The sequence below is a fragment of the Pongo pygmaeus genome, chromosome 14, assembly GCF_028885625.2.
Source record: "Pongo pygmaeus isolate AG05252 chromosome 14, NHGRI_mPonPyg2-v2.0_pri, whole genome shotgun sequence".
NCBI lineage: Eukaryota > Metazoa > Chordata > Mammalia > Primates > Hominidae > Pongo > Pongo pygmaeus.
In genome coordinates, this window is record NC_072387.2 from 28,734,988 (window position 1) to 28,748,149 (window position 13,162).

Here is a 13,162-nt window from a genome sequence, read left to right on the forward strand (position 1 = left end):
CTTAATCTAATTTAGGACAAGGCTAACTTAAGCTAGGTTAGAATGTGTTTAAGGCTCTGTCTCCTTGTAGCTTACACTCATTCCTAGGACACTGCCCTCCAGTTGGTCGACCTGAAATCCTGAGGTTTCTTCCGTAACGGTTCTTGATCATGATTATTGTCTCTAAATATTTCCAGAAAATTCCATTATGTTTTTCAGTGGCTTTCTGATGAGCTTCTTATCCCTGTTTAGAATTCAGCAAACGCCTCTAGGGGAGAAAGAAATGTCCTAATTCTTTATCTCTCTTTTCTCAACAATAACTTGATTTCACATATCAGCTGTTTTGAAGTCACAAACTTTAGCTTATTCCTCTTTAGTCCTGTGAGATTAACAAATAGTCTGCTGATTTCTCTGCTTCTTTTCTTTTTTTGCAGGGGTGTACAAATCAAAGGAAGGAATGGTACAAATCAAAGAACTTAAGTGGATTGTTTTGGTACAACTTATAGAAAAGGTAAAGGAAACCCCAACATGCATACACTGCCTTGGTGACCAGGAAGTCACCCCACGGCTATGGGGAAATTAGCCTGATGCTTAGCTTTCATTATCACTGTCTCCCAGGGTGTGCTTGTCAAAGAGACATTCTGCCAAGCCAGATTCGGGTGTTCCCATCTTGCGCAAGTTGGTCACGTGGTCACCCGATTCTTTGATGGCTTTCACCTGCTCATTCACGTAATGTGTCTCAATGAAGTCACATAAATGGGAGTCATTTTTGTCAGTGGCCAGTTTGTGCAGTTCCAGCAGTGACTGATTCACATTTTTTTTCCAAATGTAATGCACACTCCATCGCATTCAGCCTGCTCTCCCAGTCATCACAGTCTGGTTTCTTGATATCCTGAAGGAAGATTCGGCCACCTCATTGGTTCTGCAGCTTCATCAGTTTCTCAGCATGTTCCCTCTCCTCATGAGATTGGTGAAGAAAGTATTTGGCAAAGTTCTTCAAAGCCACATCATCGCGGTCAAAGTAGTAAGACATGGACAGGTAAACGTAGGAGGCGTAGAGCTCCAAGTTGATCTGGCGGTTGATGGCGGCCTCTGAGTCCTGGTGGCAGTTCTGGCGCACCTGCGAGGTGGACGCGGTCGTCATGGCGGCGACTAAGGAGAGGCGGCGGCGGCGGCGGCGGAGGCTGCGCGGCGCTGGAGCGGCGGCAGGGGCCTTGGGGCAGTCCCAGGGCGCGGTGAAGAGGTGATGGAGGGCTGGCTGTGGGCGGGCGGCCGGCCGGGTGGGGGACGAGCGCCGGGTTCCGTCCAAGCACTGTTGAAGCAGGAAACCCCGACGACTCTCGGCGAAGAACGTCTCTCTCTGCTTCTTATTTGTATTTCTCTACTTAAAACGTTGGCTTCTAATTTGTGGACCAATTAAAAAATGCCCAAAGGAGGGTGACTCTTAGAGTGACCCTGTAAGTCTCTGAGTTTTTTTTTTTTTCTGCAAACCCCTCATCTTTCAATTTCTAGTTGCTTTGGCAGCTCTCCGCTGTATTCAAACAAATGGTTTAGTCAAATTTTTCTCTGTTTTCAAGTTGGCTTATTGGTCTTCTGTAAGCTACTCCATAATGAATGGAAGCTGAAATTTCAAGGAATAGTTGATAAATAAAAATGTTGTATAATTGTTGCAATTATTACTGTTGTTGATGCATTATTATTTTTTTAATTCCATGGAACCAAAGCTTCTACACTGTTTTCACTAGGCAAGAGTAAGTGGCAATTGACTACCAAAAGTTGAAAACCCTTATCTGTTACAGGTGTTCTGGTATTTGAGGTGGGCATTAGCTTTTAGTAGGGCATGCAGCATATCTCAAATACAATAGCTTCCTGTGAATACCTCATCACCAGTCACCAGTATTGCCATAAAATCTAAAAAATTCAGCTTTTTTGTTTTTTTAATGTAGCTAATATTTGGCCGTCTATAAAAGTCAGATGTATAATCTTTGCACATCCCCAAAACATTTTATGCTGTATTTATCAATATGAAATATATAATTTTTAATTAAAAATACAAATCTCATACTCCTCAATTAATCTATATTTAAAACTTTATTTTTTCACAGATTGATAGAGAAAACTTTTTGCCCTTTAGTCCATGTGCCAAAATACTTTTGGGTATAAAAATAGTTCTATTTCATCAGTGATTAACATATACAGTATATTATAGAAAAATCTTTTCTATATTTTACCTGGCATGTGTATTTACATAATATCCAAAACTTTTCACTGGGACAATTTTTTTGTCATCTTGAGAATGTGTGTAAATATCACTGAGTGAAATCAATTGCTTTAAACTATAATGTGATGCAACTATGTGAAGTGGCTGATTTAGTAAAATGCAGTTTTAATATGAATTAATAGAAGTAGAGTGCCAGAACAAGAGATGTGCAGATCCTGGCTATGTTCTGTTGCGATCAGGACTTACTTCAATTTTGGTATTCTGCTTTAAACATCATACATTAAAGGAAATATCAATTATAACATTGCACACAGAGTCACTAGGATAGTGAAAGGCTCTTAAACACTGTTTGAGAAGAATAATTCACAGGACTGAAATGAAGACAAGATTTGTCAAGTAACACATTTTCTAATATTTAGAAGTCTATAACACACAGGCTTAAGAGACATCCTGGGTCATTATGGAGGAAAAAATCCCAACTGGTCAACATATGAGTGAAAAACATTTTAATAACTGGAATTGTACGTCACAGATAAATTAATATAGGAAGTAAAAAATGTACAAACAATTAAAAATATTTGATGATTTCATAGAGATGGTATCAAGGGGATAAAAACATCCTACCAGGAATAATCTAGGTGATTTCTAAGACTTCTTCCAATTCTAAAACTCTGAGATTAAACAACGTTGTATAAAGTCAGATCTCTGCTTTTCTTTCTCATTTAATATCTTAAAATTCATTTATGTGGAACATCAAACATTGAACTGATTTGTCTCTTACGATTTGGGGGAAGGATTGAAATTTGAAAAAGGATAATATGTATAATTTTATTATATCATAGTATTTAGCTCAAAAAATTTCTGCTGTACAATAATTTCTGTAACTAGCAATAATAAAGGAGATAGGACCCATGGTTCAAGATCTTAAATCAAGCTAAATTTCCTGTCACAAGGCTGGCTTTTCCTTCTGTGCCTAATAATATGTTCATCATTTCCTTCTGAGACCTCACCAGGGGCATGTTTAACATTCATATTTCTGCCAAGCTGTCATGTTTTATCTCAGATGCTGTAAGCTTTCTCTACCGTGTTCCTCACAGCCATCTGAATTCTCACCAGAATTGCTTTTCACTCCACATTGCCACAAATCATTACTTTGAGGCAATCTGGGTTTTCTCTATCATGGTCCCCAAAATTCTTCCAGCCTCTGCCCATTAATCAGTCTCAAAACCACTTCCATATTTTTAAGCATTTGTTACAGCAGCACCTCATTTCCTGGTACCCAAACCTGTCGTTTCTTGGGGCTGCCATAGCTAAGTACCACAAACAGGGTGGCTTAAAGCAACAGGAACTTACTCTTTCACAGTTCTGGAGGCCAAAAGTCTGAAGCCAGGGTGTTGGCAGGGTCATTTTCCATCTGGAGACTCTGACGGAGAATCTGTTCCATGCCTTTTGGGTTACAATGCCTCTGTTCCAAGGCGTTTCTTGGTTTGCAAATCTATCGCTCCAATTTCTGCCTTCACGGCCTTCTTCCCTGTGTGTCTTTGTCTCTGTGAACGTCTCCTCTTAAAAGAACACAAATCATTGAATTTGAGGCCCATCTAATCCAGTATGACCTCATCTGAATTAATTATATCTGCAAAGACCTTATTTCCAAATAAGGTCACATTCTGAGGTTCCAGGTAGATGTGAATTTGGGAAGGACACTATTCAATCCACTGTATAGGTTCTGTGTTCCTTAAGGTCTGTACCATGTGTGGTTCTAGAAGTCAACACAGTGCCTGGCACCTAGAATGAATGAATGATTTAGTGAATTTCCTCCATCACTAACTCTGTCAAATAAGAACAGTTAAGTGTCAAAGTTGAGGTGGATACATTAAATAATGCCCACTTTATTTGAGCAAGATTTAAGAGTCAGCCTTGACTTTCAATTCTCTTACGGGCCACATAAGCGTTGCACGTCACACTGGGGTCTAATCTCACTTGTCTGATTGTTCCCAAATAAGCTTGCTTGAGAAAAACATCCACTCCATCTACTGAGATAGAAGTTTGCCATTTGCAGTTGAATCTATGCTATTCCGGAAAGATCTGTATCACATTCTTTACTCTGGTCCCTCCTACAAGAGAGGATCCTACTAGATCATCAACATTTCTGTATATTAGGGATGTAGCTGTGTGACCTCAGTAAGCCACTTAATCTTTTTTGGCTCTGTTGTTTTGTAAAATGGGATTATTAATGGTACCTACTTTGTAAGGTTGCCATAAGCATGAAATAAGTTAATTTCATAAAGTACTCAAAACTGTGTCTGGCACAGAGTAAATACATGTTTGTTTAATAAATAGTATTTAATGTCAATCAATCAAAATCAATGAAGTTTCTCCATAAACAAAGTATTAAGCAGCTACCAAGTTCTCAAAAGGGGTTGGCTGTTTTTATAATTTTCTTAGAGACATAGCAACTTAGAACTGGTTTCATCAAGGTAGTTACTAAATTCAGCGACATGAAGGAAAATTTTCTGAGAAGCATTTTCCTGGCTAAGCTTAAAGGTCTGCCTCTCAAACACTTCTGTTTTGGAGATATGACATTTTATAGCATGAATGGAAAAAATTGTCTGGGAGTTATAGTGTTTTTTTAACATAACACTCACTATTGTACCTCACATTTTACGGTTTACAGAATGTTTGTTTTAATTTGTCAGTAGGGTTGCAGAAAGTATAACCAACGTGCATCCTGATTTGTGAATCGCGTGTAATCTGAGAGCATCTGAAAGCCTGTTGGTGTCCTTTTCTTGGCTCATGGCTCACACACTCCCTTGAAGGGCTGTCAAAGTTGGCATGGCTTAAATGTCATTTTTTAAATTACTAAGGATTTAAAGTCAGGCTAAGGTTTTGTGTGTGTGTGTGTGTGTGCATGCATGTGTGTATGTGTTGAAGATGAAAGAGTTTAGCAAATATCAGTTTATTGACTATGAAAATGTACCCAGACTTCACTTAAACCACTTTTCTCACCCGCCCATAGAACTGTTTCAATCAAGTTCAATCAAGGTGACACTAATGAGCTAACAGTCTTCCAGGTAGGAGTGACATTGACATCAGAAACATTCTATAGATCTTAGCCTCACCTTCTTATATGCATCCCCTCCCCCATCTTTTGTCTCTTTCCAGAGCCTGAAATCTGTTATTATTCCTCTTGGGAGGTCCGTTTACATTGAACACACATCTGGCTTAATTAGGTTGACAGCTGCTACAGGTACCGTTGGACAAGGTCCAGCCATCTCAGTGCATTCCCATTTACTTGACAGCTTAACCTTTCACAATCTCATCTTCAGAGTGCAAATGAACTTGAGAGATGTGCTTTTATTATTTGTTAATACATGCTCATTTTCTACCTTGCCACCAAAATCGTAATCAACAGAGACCACACTAAAAAGTAAAGGGTGTTTCCCTAATGCCAACTGGTGAACTGCAAAGACCAAACTACCCAAACCTATGAAAACTTGGCAAAAAAGCATAATAAGAAGTGGTCCAGGGCAGTTGGAGAAAAGGCTGAGAAAACAATCCCACTTTCAAGGCTTATGGCTTGAGTTTGCTTATATAAAATCTTTAGGCAGTAAAAAGTGATTATAGTTATTTCTGCCTTCAGCCACAGCCAACAAAGAAGGTGGTCTTCAGATTCCCCACATACACTGATGTTTTTCATCTACACTGTTGTACTTCTAGCAATGGAGTGACCAAACATTTTGCACGTGCATACAGGAGTAATCTGTTTGTTGCAAAGCCACTTGGTCTGTGTTTTAAACCACCTGCCTTAAATGCCTTTGCAGTTGTTTTAATTAATTCATGCATAATTTTTTTCCACTAGAGCTTCATGTAGAAACAGCATTGAGAATAACAACTACTCTTAGCTGCCTCAACCCAAGCCCGAGCCCAAATTAATAAAAGTAAAGTCAATTCCAAAAGTCCCTTCCAAAGAAAGGTGGTTAGCTTTTTCATACCATATTTACTTAGAGCAGGAAAGTCCTTTATTTAACAAATCACTATTTGACTTCCTGGAAGTTTAGATGTTTGATTATCTGTGGCGATTGTGTTTTCCCAAGAAGCAACACCTTTGGGAGTCCAGAGGACAAAAGGAAACTGAGGGTCATTCCGTTTTCCTGGACCATGATTTTCCTTTGGTTATTATTTTGAATCATTATAGCTAAATTGTTTTTCTTCTCCAAGAACTAAAAGTAGATCTACCATTCAATCTAGCAATCTTACTAGTATCTGCCCAAAGAAAAAGACATCATTATATCAAAAGAACACCTGCATGCATATGTTCATTACAGCACAGTACACAATTGCAAAGACATGGAACCAACATAAGTGTACATCAAATGATTTTTGAATAAAGAAAATATGATATGTACACCATGGAATACTACACAGCCATAAAAAAGAATAAAATAATGTCTTTTGCAGCAACTTAGATAGAGCTGTAGGCCATTATTCTAAGTGGAGTAACTGAGTAAGAGAAAAACCAAATATGTTCTCATAAGTGAGAGCTAAGCTATGGGTGGGCAAAGGCAAACAGAGTGGTACAATACATACAGAGTGGTATAATACATACAGAGTGGTATAATGGACATTGCAGACTGCAGACTCAGAAGGGAGGCAGTGGAGGGGCATGAGGGAACATTTACACTGGCATCCTTCTCCTTCAGTGCTAACTTTCAGTCACAATAGAACACCTTGAGCTCAGGGAAACTGAGGGCACTCTTCCTCAAAGCAGCCAGAGTTGCAAGGTCTGAATGGTCATCAGATTCACCTTTCTGGGTAAATAGATGGCACCTCGTAACTATGAAATGATGATGTTTATTAAGAAGAGGTGGAGGTGCAGTGTGAAGCTCTCCTGAGTGCACCATGGTTTTTGGCAGCACTTCAGAGGCGAGGATGGCTGCCCTAGGTCAACCTGGCTGGTGTCAGAATAGGTTTTGCCTTTAGGACAGACTAGGATACCTTCAAGGCAGCCAGGAGTGAAGCTGTCTCCCTCTTGCTTTCAAGTGACTGACGGGAACGATTTGGGGCCCTATACTGAACTCCCACCCAGCCATCTGCCCACACCAAGCCCTGGTGCTGGGAACAGCATCTCCTGGCCTCCTGGAGCAAACTTACCCAGAGAAAATAAGGGCTAGGGCTCCTGGGATACCAACAAAATCCCAAAGATAAAATATTCAGGCACTTAATTCTGGTATATAGTATGTATAAATAATCATATTTCTTAGAGATGCTTATCTGCAATAAGGAAAAAAACTTACTTTTGTACAAAACCATTTTACCTACCACTACGATGTTTCTCACAATGTATTGGTAGATGTCAAACAATAAAGAAGCAAGATTAGAAAAAGTTTTATCATCTTTGCTGCCCCACCAGTGCATTAAACAAACAAGAACATTTAGCATATTTAAGAAGTGTATTAGCAATTAACTATTGTGTGTGCTTTGATCCATTTCCTAAAATCAAACAAAAAATCAGATATGCAGTTGAGCAAGCAAGAAATCGATTTGTGCTGCTTCAAATTTCATGGAGATGGTCATCAAATTTGTGCTCTTGATCAAACACTACAAAATAAGTACTTTTTCTTTTTTCTTTTACAAATCTGTATACCACTCAGGTCAAATGCCTGTTTAATTTATAGAAATATAAATAAATAACCATACAATAAAATTTTATGATCTAATCACACCGTGCTCTGGATGTTAGTCATAGGCCACTGTGCTTTCTGCCCACTGTAAATCACTCAGCACAACGGCTGACTTATTTACCACAAACCGTTTTAACAAATGTAGTCCTGTCTTTCCCTCCATATTAATTAATACACATAACAAAGGATAACGCTATCCCTAGGACAACAAAACCCTTTTGTTCCCTGAAGCCTCCAGGCGTCCACCGAGGCCCCTTTGTAGGTGCTTTCTCCTCGCTGATTAAAGGAGATATTTTGTGTGTTCCAGTAAGAACTGGGAGAGTAATCCTGCACCTGTTGGAGGCTTAGGAAACTGGTGAGTAAACCTCTCAAACCTCCATGGCTGACTCAGTTTTCTCAGCCTGGAGGACTGGCAGAGAGCTGCCCAAAACTGAAAAGATGTTTCTTGAAGCTTTCCTCATGTCACCTAGAGCCACTCCCGTTGCACTTCTGAGAGCTTCGTCCTAATTTTCGGTTACTCATTTTTTTAAAAAGGCTTTGACAGTCAGATCCAACAAGTAAGTAGAAAGCATCCAATTTCAGTGTGAAAAATACAGCAAAAAAATGAGGCTATTTGATTTATTTTAGATCAAACATCCAGTTATTTGGAAATATCTATTTTTGACTAAATTTTTATTCTCATCCAGATGTTTGGCATTTTTGTAGACATGGATTAAGTGCCTGCATTGTATTAAAAAGACCCATTTCAAAAGGAAAAATGATATAATATTCTTGTAAATTCAAGTAAACCAACAGATTGGCTTCTTTCTTAGCACAATCAAAACAAACTTTCCTCACCTCCCTTATAACCTCACATCCTAAAGGGAAGGGGGAGATATCTATAAACTATCTGGGGTTTTTTCCCATGATAATATTCTTACACAAATCTGCAGCTTTTGGACAGTCCAAAGAGAGACCCACCTGGCACACAGAAAGCCACACACGGACAGCAGGACCACTCCAGGCCGTCGAGGCCCATGGTTGGGACTCTGCTCACCATACGTGGAGATGTTTGTTTCCTCCAGAAGCTCTGTCGCATTAACTTCAAACCGGTCTTGGATGTCATTGAGGACTTTGGCATCATTCTCCTCAGACACAAAAGTGATGGCCACGTCTTTAGTGCCAAAGCAACCTGCACAGGCCACTGGGTGGAGGTAGGTGTCCGAGTCTTCAGGCATGCCATAGTTAAGACGATGTTGAATCACTCAATTCCTACAATGGTTAGGAAGTGATTGAAAGTGAACACAGGGACTCTGAGCAAACCTGCTGAGATACAGGCTTGGGGCTGCCTCAGTAAATTCCTCCAGTGAAGTGGATGGGATCATGGTGTGGATGATGACAAAAGAGTAGAAGAGAAGTTATCGACAGATTTGCACAGAAGCCATCAAAGATTTTATAAATAAAGAAAAATGTCTGCAGCCAGTGGTTTATGCCAAATATCTTCCCAAGCCTCCATATCCCTGTGGATGCTGCAACTGACTGCAAACAGATTGATGTCCACCAGGATCCACTGCTGGAAATCCTTGGACTGCTGATAGCATGACAGGCATTCATCCTGGGCATGGCCAGGAAGTTCTGCTCCATGAGGAGCTGGGCCGGGGACATGCAGGGCTGCACCGGCTTGATGAAGATTGCCACCTGTTTAAATCCCAGCATGTCCAGGAGATAGAAAAGTTTGCGGTTCTTCTCAGTGTCCTTGAGCTTGAGGTAGTACTGCTGCAGTGTGTGCAGCGTGCACTTGGTCTCATCATCCACAAACACCTCCATGGGATCCTGCGTGGACTCCCTGCACACAGGCCAGATCTCCTTGCTCAGGGTGGCACTGAACGTGATTCACTGCTTCTGCTGGCACATCAGGTGGGAGGCCTCCCACATGTCCCACCACATGTCCAGCCACCCCAGTATCTCACCCAGCACAAAGTGCTTCACATTCTTCAGGTTGAGGCTCCTGTTCTGCACAAGTGCCACGATCTGACCTGGGGTCCCCACCATGACATGAGGACAGTTTGTCAACAATTCTTCATTCTTCTTGATGAATGAAGCCTCCGAAAAACATGGACACCTTGACACTGGGCATCTACTTGGAGAAGTGCTCATTCATACTCCTTGCTGATCTGGAAGGCCAGCTCCCCTGTGTGGCACAGATCAGGACTGTCACCTGTCAGCTGACAGGCCGGATCTGCTGCACAGTGGCCGGCACAAAGACCGCCGTCTTGCCCTTCCCAGATTTGGCCTGGCACTGGATGTCCATACCCAGGGTGGCCTGGAGAATGCACTCATGCTGGACCTCAGGAGCTCCAGTTTCAGCAGAAAGTCCCAGAAACCAGAGCTGTGGATGGAAACATAGGATCCCTTGACATCTTTCTTATGGAGGACCAGAGTGCTCCCTGGAGAAGCATGGGGCTCTTCTTCATAATCCAAAAGCTCATTTTCCACATCCTGTTCTGCCATCTTGCTGAGAGCAGAGAGAGGCAGGGCCCTGGTTCCTCATTCTCCTCCACATGCCACAAGGGGATGCAGTTGCTAATTGTTTGTATCTATTATAAGAATTACCAGCTAATGGCCAGGCACTGTGACTCTTGCCTGTAATCCCACCACTTTGGGAGGTTGAGGCGGGTGCATCATGAGGTCAGGAGATGGAGACCATCCTGACTAATGCGGTGAAACCCCGTCTCTACTAAAAATACAAAAAATTAGCCGGGCCTGGTGGCGGGTGCCTGTAGTCCCAGCTACTCGGGAGGCTGAGGCAGGAGAATGGTGTGAACCCAGGAGGCGGAGCTTGCAGTGAGCCCAGATCGCGCCACTGCACTCCAGCCTGGGCGACAGAGCAAGACTCTGCCTCAAAAAAAAAAAAAAAAAAAAAAAAAAAGAATTACCAGCTAATTAAAAAAAATAAAATAAACAACCAGACTGAGAAGTTAGGCAGGGATGGAGCTGGCGAGACTCCTCAGAAAGCAGCCCCTGTCAACAGGAACCATCCTGCAAGCCCTCCTACTTTGGCTGTGAATTGAGGGGATGCAATTCCCAAGGTCATTGCCATACCAATGAGTAGAGGGTGCAGATGGAATCTGGCTACTAGCTCTGCAGGGGTTAGAGGACAAAGCTTGAACCCTGTGGCAACAACATCACACAGGCAGACCTTTAAAAGACTATTAAGGTATTTCACTCTGGGGACTGGGTGTCTGAATTGGGGTGGTGCTGACGGACACAGTGAGAAGTGATCTGTTTAAAACATAAGCCGGGCAAAGAGTTAGGAGTGTTTTCTAGGCATTTTGGCCTAAGCAGCATTGTAAATGGTGTCAACTTGGGAATACAAGAGGAGGAACAAGAATGTGAGTAAAAAACAAACAAAACCAAAGGTCAGCTTGGCACAGGCTTAATTTGGGTTACCTGCAGACATCTACAGAGGACTTGAGCAGGTGAAACTCTGAGGCTCCACACCAAGGGTGACGGCAGAGCTGAGATGTGAGTGTGGTGCATGAATGCAATTTAAAATGATAGGTCTTCATTCAGCCTTAGGTTATAAGGATAGAAAAGGGAAGAGAAACAAAAGATTGGGTGCCACAGTGCTCTGACATTTCAAAGTCAGGAAGAAGAGTAGGAATCCCACATGGGGACTGAGTCAGACATGATCTTCTCTGAGTGGTTTTCCTTACCTCATCATTTCCCAAATCCTGAGTTAGACTGTGATTCTACAGAAGTCTGTGCTTGTCCACCATAGCATTTATCAAGTTATATCACAAATATTTTACACTGGATAGTATATTCATTCTGTGAAGGAAGGGACTGTGTCTTGCTACATCTTGAAATTGACTCAGGCAAATGGTAGACTGTAAAACCACCACTTATGGAATAAAGGAAGAAAATTTAAACCCCAAAACCTATATAGATAGCCTAAAATGTTATCCCATTTCACAAGTAACTTGCGTTAGTAGCAGCTTCAATCCTACAATAGATGGGCTTTGAGTAGATGCTATTCTATCAACATAGGTGGCCCTTGGTGTATCTGGAATGTGTCATTCTACTCAAGTATGCCAAGGGAAGAAAAAATCTTAGTATCTCTCTCTCTTCCCTCCTTCCAGTTTTGGAGAGCTGTAGCTAGAAGGAAGTCCTCTAAAGATGAAGACTACTAATTACAACATTTCACATTTTGGGTCATTCTTTATTCACAAAACATCACTGTAGCCACCACCTCAGCCTCTCCACTTCCAGCAAGGAGATCTGGCCTGTGTGCAGGGAGTCTATGCAGGATCCCATGGAGGTGTTTGTGGATGACGAGACCAAGTGCACGCTGCACACACCCGCAGCAGTACTACCTCAAGCTCAAGGACTGAGAAGAACTGCAAGCTTATTTCCTGGCCCACTGCACCCCAGCCCTGCCTTATGCTAGGTCTCCATGTCAGAGGATGACATATACATATACGCGTGCACATGCGTATTCACCATCTGGCCCTTGTTCTATTCGGGTGATTTATTTCTTGCATCTTGCATCTCCTTATTGAGTTTATAAGAAGATGCATGATAATTCATTTTCTTTGTCAATTCCCTGCTCCTCATTTTGCTAATTCAATGCCACACTAACACTTCTATTAATTTGGCACTTGGAACTGATAGATTTACTGTGTGGCATTCCATCTCTAACTAAACAAAAATAAAACCGCAGACTTGGAGCTCTTTCCAGTGTCAAAGTTTTGCTGCTGCTGCTGCTGCTGCTGCTGTTTTGGCCACTGCTGCATTGTATGAAGCTTATCCACATCCTTTAATCATATACTCATATTCTCTTGAACTGAGATATATGGGGATAATACCTGAAGTTTTTCCACTTCGTGGAGGCATTGTAAATATTCCTGAAGTGAAGAATTCTGTGGTTAAAGAAGTCATCTTCCTTATAAATCACAGGGCTTACCTGAGTCATAAGGCAACCTGCTCTTCTATAGCAAATGCTTGCTTGCTGCAAAGGCCTGGACTAGGAGTCTCAACAATGATCACCCGCACCTTGTCCATGATATCCACATATGTAGATGACATCTCTGGAGACAATTAACTCTGTAAAATTTTAGGACAATCAGTTGCCTGTGAATCTGAATAACATCTGCAGTTACAGCAGGGAGGATAAAATTAGCAGAGTGATCAATTCTTATCCTTCAGGATGTAAACTAACAGCTGGATTGAAAAAGAAAGTTCCACAATCAAATTTCATCAGTGATCTGTTGCAAAATGAGTGGTTGGCCACTACTAAAAC

At 41.5% G+C, this 13,162-nt stretch overlaps 2 pseudogenes; both read right to left on the reverse strand.

The window, feature by feature from the left end:
- Positions 1 to 490: 490 nt before the first annotated feature.
- On the reverse strand, positions 491 to 1,181 carry LOC129011664 (ferritin heavy chain-like; annotated as a pseudogene).
- LOC129011939 (ATP-dependent RNA helicase DDX39A-like) lies at positions 1,132 to 10,651 on the reverse strand (annotated as a pseudogene).
- Positions 10,652 to 13,162: the final 2,511 nt, after the last annotated feature.